The sequence below is a fragment of the Syngnathus acus genome, chromosome 10 (genome assembly GCF_901709675.1).
Source record: "Syngnathus acus chromosome 10, fSynAcu1.2, whole genome shotgun sequence".
In the NCBI taxonomy this organism is placed as follows: domain Eukaryota; kingdom Metazoa; phylum Chordata; class Actinopteri; order Syngnathiformes; family Syngnathidae; genus Syngnathus; species Syngnathus acus.
The window spans coordinates 24,855,972-24,861,831 of record NC_051095.1 but is presented as its reverse complement, the minus strand read 5'-3'; the positions used below and the strand labels follow the sequence as shown (position 1 = coordinate 24,861,831).

General features: G+C 39.6%; 1 pseudogene; it reads right to left on the bottom strand.

Annotated features, from left to right (window-relative positions):
• Nucleotides 1-3,015: 3,015 nt before the first annotated feature.
• On the bottom strand, nucleotides 3,016-5,006 carry LOC119128517 (annotated as a pseudogene).
• Between the last annotated feature and the right edge of the window lie 854 nt (nucleotides 5,007-5,860).

Below are 5,860 nucleotides of genomic sequence, written 5' to 3'. Positions count from 1 at the left end.
CTCTGCACCTCCATCACTGTCTGGTTTGGATCAGCCTCCAAACAAGACAAGCACAGACTGCAACGGACAATCAGGACTGCAGAAAAGATCATTGGAATCAACCTCCCATCTATCCAAGACTTGTACCTGTCCAGGACCAGGAAACATGCAAGGAACATCTCTACAGACCCTTCTCACCCAGGTTGCAGTCTGTTTGAACTACTCCCCTCCGGACGGCGTTATAGAGCTCGGTACGCCAAAACCAGCAGACACAGAGACAGCTTCTTCCCCCAGGCTGTTGCTCTGATGAACTCACACCACTCATAGAGTCTCAGAGTCATTACTGTGCAATAACATCCTGCTCTTCACACCTTTTTGAATTTGTCTACACTGTTTTTGCCATTATTCACATGTCCTGAGTGTTGTTAGTCACCTAAATGTTGAACAGAGGGTGTGTTTTACCGAAGTCAAATTCCTTGTTTGGCACGCTCAAACATGGCGAATAAAAACTCTTGAATCTTGAATCTTGAATAAACTGTAAATTGGAATAAAAGTTGAAAACAAAGAAAAACAGAAATTTGACCTGATTTGAAATTTTTAAATTTGTTACTAACATAAAATAGGCTGCAGAAAACTACAAAATGTCAGTCTCACATTGGTTCGAAAGCCACAAAATAAAAGTGTGTCTCCAAATGAGAGCGGAGAAGGTGCTTGCCTACTATTTAACGGAAGACCATTTCAGAGGTAAGGACTGGCAACAGAAAAGTCTCCTTCGCCTCTAAGGCTCTGCTTAGTCCCTGGCACATCCATTATCATCTGGTTTGTGGACCTGAGGCACCAGGCAGGTGCATAGGGATGGAGGAGCTCAGAGAGATAAATTGTGGCAACGCCATTTCAAGATTGAAATATCCTAAAACCACTGTCCAATTTATACCCAATGTGTGATGTACAAGGGCCACGAGGACCAAACACCATAACATCTGTTTTCATTTTGTTGAGATTTAAGAAATTCTGTGACATCCAGGCGTTGATTTCCTCAAGAGAGGACAAAGGTGGTCTAATGAAGAATGCATAGTTTTTGCCCATTGGGACATAGATCTGTCAGTAATAGTGGAAGGAAATACCATGTTTTAGAAGAAAAGATCAAGGGCCCCAAAATAGATCCCCATATGACAAGGGGGGCAAAGCGGGATTTAGAGTATCGGGGGGACAGTGTTTCCCAGAGTTTTATACGTATTTATTATGATTTTTGCTTTGTGGTAGCTCCTTGGGGCTTGTTTTCTTCCTCACTGAATTTCCTTTCCTAACCAGAGGTTAACACATACATAATAGCTCTTTTATGAAACTCAAAACTATCGAAACTAAGAAGTGTTTAAGACATATAAATTCATTTTAGGTAAGAAGTCAAACAAGGTAGGGTTTGAACCAACTCAATAGGCCCCAACCCCCAAATGCGGGGGATCTGAACTTATGAGAATTACAAAAGATAAGACCACAGAAGGCTCACACAGGTATCACAAAATGACAATTACAAAGGGCAGTAGGCTCATTGCTAGACAGAAGATTCAGTGATCTGATGTTTTGCGTGCATTTTTTATGGCGTAGAGACGAAGACCCAGACAGTCTTAACACAAATGGTCCATTATATTTTGCATTGATTTCTGAAATAAAATTATGCAATAGATTTAACAGACAAATGTTGTTAAAGCATTTTGATGGTACACTAACTCATAATCCAATAATTGATTAATGTCGAAATGGCTTTTACTGGTATTACATAAGTGTCTAGCACTGTTTATCCATTTATTTGTCCAGTCATACAAATACTTTGTTTACTCCTAGGGTGAAGAGTCAGCTATATTTTCCCAGACACTTCCACAGTGGCAGGCTGTGCCTTTCACACCTCGGCCACTTGAGCCTTGGGTTTCTGTAGGTCCTACAGAGCCTCTTTGCTGCTTCTCTGACAAGTGCTCTTCTTGCTTACTCTCAGTTTAGGTGGCCAGCCATGTCTTGTTAGATATACTTTTGTGCTATACTTTTTTAATTTATAGATGATAATATAATACGTACATATGCACATATGTATGCATGTATGTACGTACGTATGTATGTATGTATGTATGTATGTATGTATGTATGTATGTATGTATGTATGTATGTATGTATGTATGTATGTATGTATGTATGTATGTATGTATGTATGTATGTACGTATGTACGTGCGTACATTCGTGCGTACGTATGTAACATGCATGCATGGTCTGAGTAGCAAAAACAAGTCATGTTATATGGAGGGACTATGTCAATGTCTTAAACAAGGAGCAAAACAGACAGGTCCAAGTAAACAGCGAACACATAAAAACAAAAGGGGAAGTTCTGTTTCTTACTGCCACTGCAAATATGGCTCAAAGAGGTCACAGTGAGTCTTCAGACTCAATGAAGAAACGTCAGGGCAATTGTAAATACAATCGCTCTAACCATGACAACTTTTACATCAAGGTTGACTTCTATTTGTAATGCAAAATCATTTAGAATGAGGTTCTAGATTGCTTAGCTGTTGTGGTTTTGAAAAAGTTCAAACAGGTCTTTAGCATCATGTTGGGCAAAGCAAACATGGAGAGTAAAACAAACAATGTAAATAAAAAGGCACAGATGCACACTAAGGTACTACTAATATAGAGCTACCCAGGAAAGTTTTATCCATTCCGAATCCACAGAAAAGCTTGCTGTATGACCGACTGACCGACCGGCCGACTGAACGACCGACCTATCTACAGGAATCTACAAGGTAGCAAAATATGCCGTTGCAATGCCCACTGTTGGTCGATACAGTCAAAGATGTTCTTGAGGTAGACGATTTCTTTTGCTTTCTCCAAAAAACACTATCTAGTACAGGGGTGGCCAACCCGCGGCTCGCGAGCCGCATGCGGCTCTTTGCCGGGTTTCATGCGGCTCCTTTACGTTTGGCTCGCGAGCCGCATGCGGCTCCTTGCCGGGTTTCATGCACACCCCTGATATAAAATAATGGGGGAAAGTATTTTTTTATTTATTATATTTATTGCCATTAGAATGGTCATGATCTTCAGTACATAGCACATTTTTCTTTTGTCTTTGTGCTTTGCAATTAATTATTTTCTGCATGCAGACAGAGGGTGGGCGGCTTCTTTCATTGTCTGTCACTCATCCAATATGTCAGCAGATGTCTTGGACTCCTTGATGCTGACCAGATCTGGCCCCTTCCCGGTGTGTGGCAGACCTTGGAAGACGCGAATGTGAACGTGGTCATCTCCTCCCACGTGCACCTGCAACAGAAGTGTGATAACACCAACATTTAGGAAAGCTTTTCACCTGCTACTAATACTAACTATATTGTAGTGTTAACAAAGTTCAAGGAAAGACGTGGGTTTGGTAAACGGCTCTTTATTTAACAAAACAAACTTCCAGGCGTGTGGCGGCGTGGACTTCCAGCCACGGAAGTGGAAGAGAGCTCCATAGAATAGGACCGGGCGTGCGTAAAAGCCATGACCGAGCCCCATCCACCGTCCCCGGACAGCCACCCGGCCGAGCGCCGGCCCTCGACTTCCATCCACGGAGGTGAAAGACAGCTCGGTAGAGTAGGACCGGGCGTGCGTAAAAGCATTGTCCGAGCCCCATCAGCCGTCCCTGGACAGCCACCCGGCCGAGCGCCGGCCCCCGACTTCAATCCACGGAAGTGAAATAGAGCTCCGTCGAGTAGGACCGGCCGTGGGTAAAAGCCATAATAGTTTTTCAAACCTTCTGTCACTCCAAATCCTTAAATCCTTCAAACTCTTTGTCCGCCGTGTCACTTAGAAACAAAGCCGCTAATGATGCCGGTAGTACGTGGGGCCCTTCGTCATCTTCGTCATCCCGTGATCAATCTTTGTCCTTTATGTAAACAACCGCCACGCCGCGTTGCGCTGCTGACGTCACTTGAAATTCAAATTACAGTAATCCCTTGCTACATCGCGGTTCGTTTATCGCGGTTTCATGGTTTTTTTTTTGAACATTTTTGAAAATTTTTGAAAAAAAACACATATAAGTCGCTCCTTATTATAAGTCGCCCCCCCACCCAAACTATGAAAAAAAACGCGATTTATAGTCCGAAAATTACGGTACACTGAAAAAATTACTGTTGAGTTTATTACATTTTATTTTGTGAAGTGGTTGCGCAAAATATTTTGTAAAATCATCTGGATCCAGATACATTTTAAGGCTATGCAGCTACTTAAAAATGTATCTGGGTCCAAATGATTTTGTTTTGTGCAACCATAAAAATGAGTAAATTCAATGCATTTTTATTTATTGTATTTGGAAATCTGTTTGTATATCAATAACATTTTCAGTAAGTTAGAAAAAGATCAAATTCTTTCAGAAGAGCAACATGTAGGATATTATTTGTTTTGTCTGTATTTTTAAGTTCAATTTATAAAATAAAAAGATACAGTACTCTTGATATTACATTTTAATTCATTGAAATAGAGTATACTGTGTATTGTGTACTTGTATTCTATTATGTAGTTATTTAAAGTAACATATTTTAGATTTATATCAAAAGAATATAAAGCAACTTATATATGTATTATAGTTATAATAATTATAATAATCATAATAATACAAAACAAACCATGATAGGATTACTTGGGCTGTGCTCACCTTGATGAGGTAGTTGGTCCCGGACACAACCTGTGATCTGTAACTGATGCAGATGAAAACTTTTAAGTTTTCCCAGTTTTCTGCTCAGCTTGAGACTTCACCTGGAAAGAATTTTTGGAATTTGCAATTTTAGCCTTCCAAGCAAACAACATTATACACAAGTGTCAAATTTTAATACTCGCATTGTCACAGATTTTCTGAATATCTTCGTCGGCATCTTTAACAGCTGAAAAAGCTCCCAGTGGCTCGCAGATGGCTTTGTGCATTTTGAGAGACGAGGATCAGAGCAGAAGTAAACTGTGGTGCGTTTGTTGATGTTCAACACTGCCAGAGAAACAAGTGACCTGCTTTTAAAAGCAATTGAAGGGGAGTGCTCAATGCTTTTTCTGTAAGGTCTTAGTGCTGCTTTCGACACAGTTGACCGTCAGTGACCGGCTTAATCACTAGGTGGAGATCAGAGACACTGCCCTGAGTTGGTTTATTCCTCTTATTTCGTTTTGTTCCCCTATTTAGAGCAGACTTTTACTATCACCATAACTAATTTTGGCTGGTTTACCTCAACCCGTACCTGTGGTGTACGACAAGGTCCTTTATTTATTTCTTAGAGAAATTTAAACAGCTAACTCGCAACTGGAGAATACCTTTGCATTTTTCAATATATACAGTACGTTGTAAGAATTGTAATATATTGTAAGAATGCTATTCCAGGAACCTTGACATTGAGAAAAAGTACACACTTTTGTATACAGTTCTGTAAATTCACTATTTTCTCTCACAGGTTTGTTCTAAATTTTGTATAGAACACATAAAAAACATGTTAACAATGCCCAAAGTCATTCCTAGTAGTTTCTTAACAATATGTTCTGTGCAGTCCCACTAGACTAAACATAGTATTTTGATTTGTTTTTTTCTGATGAGTTTTTAGTTTTTAACTATTTTTGCAAAATAATTCACACAAAGAACAAAACTTTCAACCAAATGTAAAAATAAACATCATATTTCTCTTGCAAAAGTGAATACATGTTGCTTAACTTTTCAAACGTTTGCATTATGTGCTTTTCTGGCTTATATTATTTGATGCTTCTTTGCAGATTGGTATGTTTGTTGTTGCACAGTTTTTTTTTTATTGTTGTTAAAAACATAATGAAAAAAAACATATTGGTCATTTTGTATGTAGAGGAGGGAGAGGGTGTAAAGCAGTGGTTCCC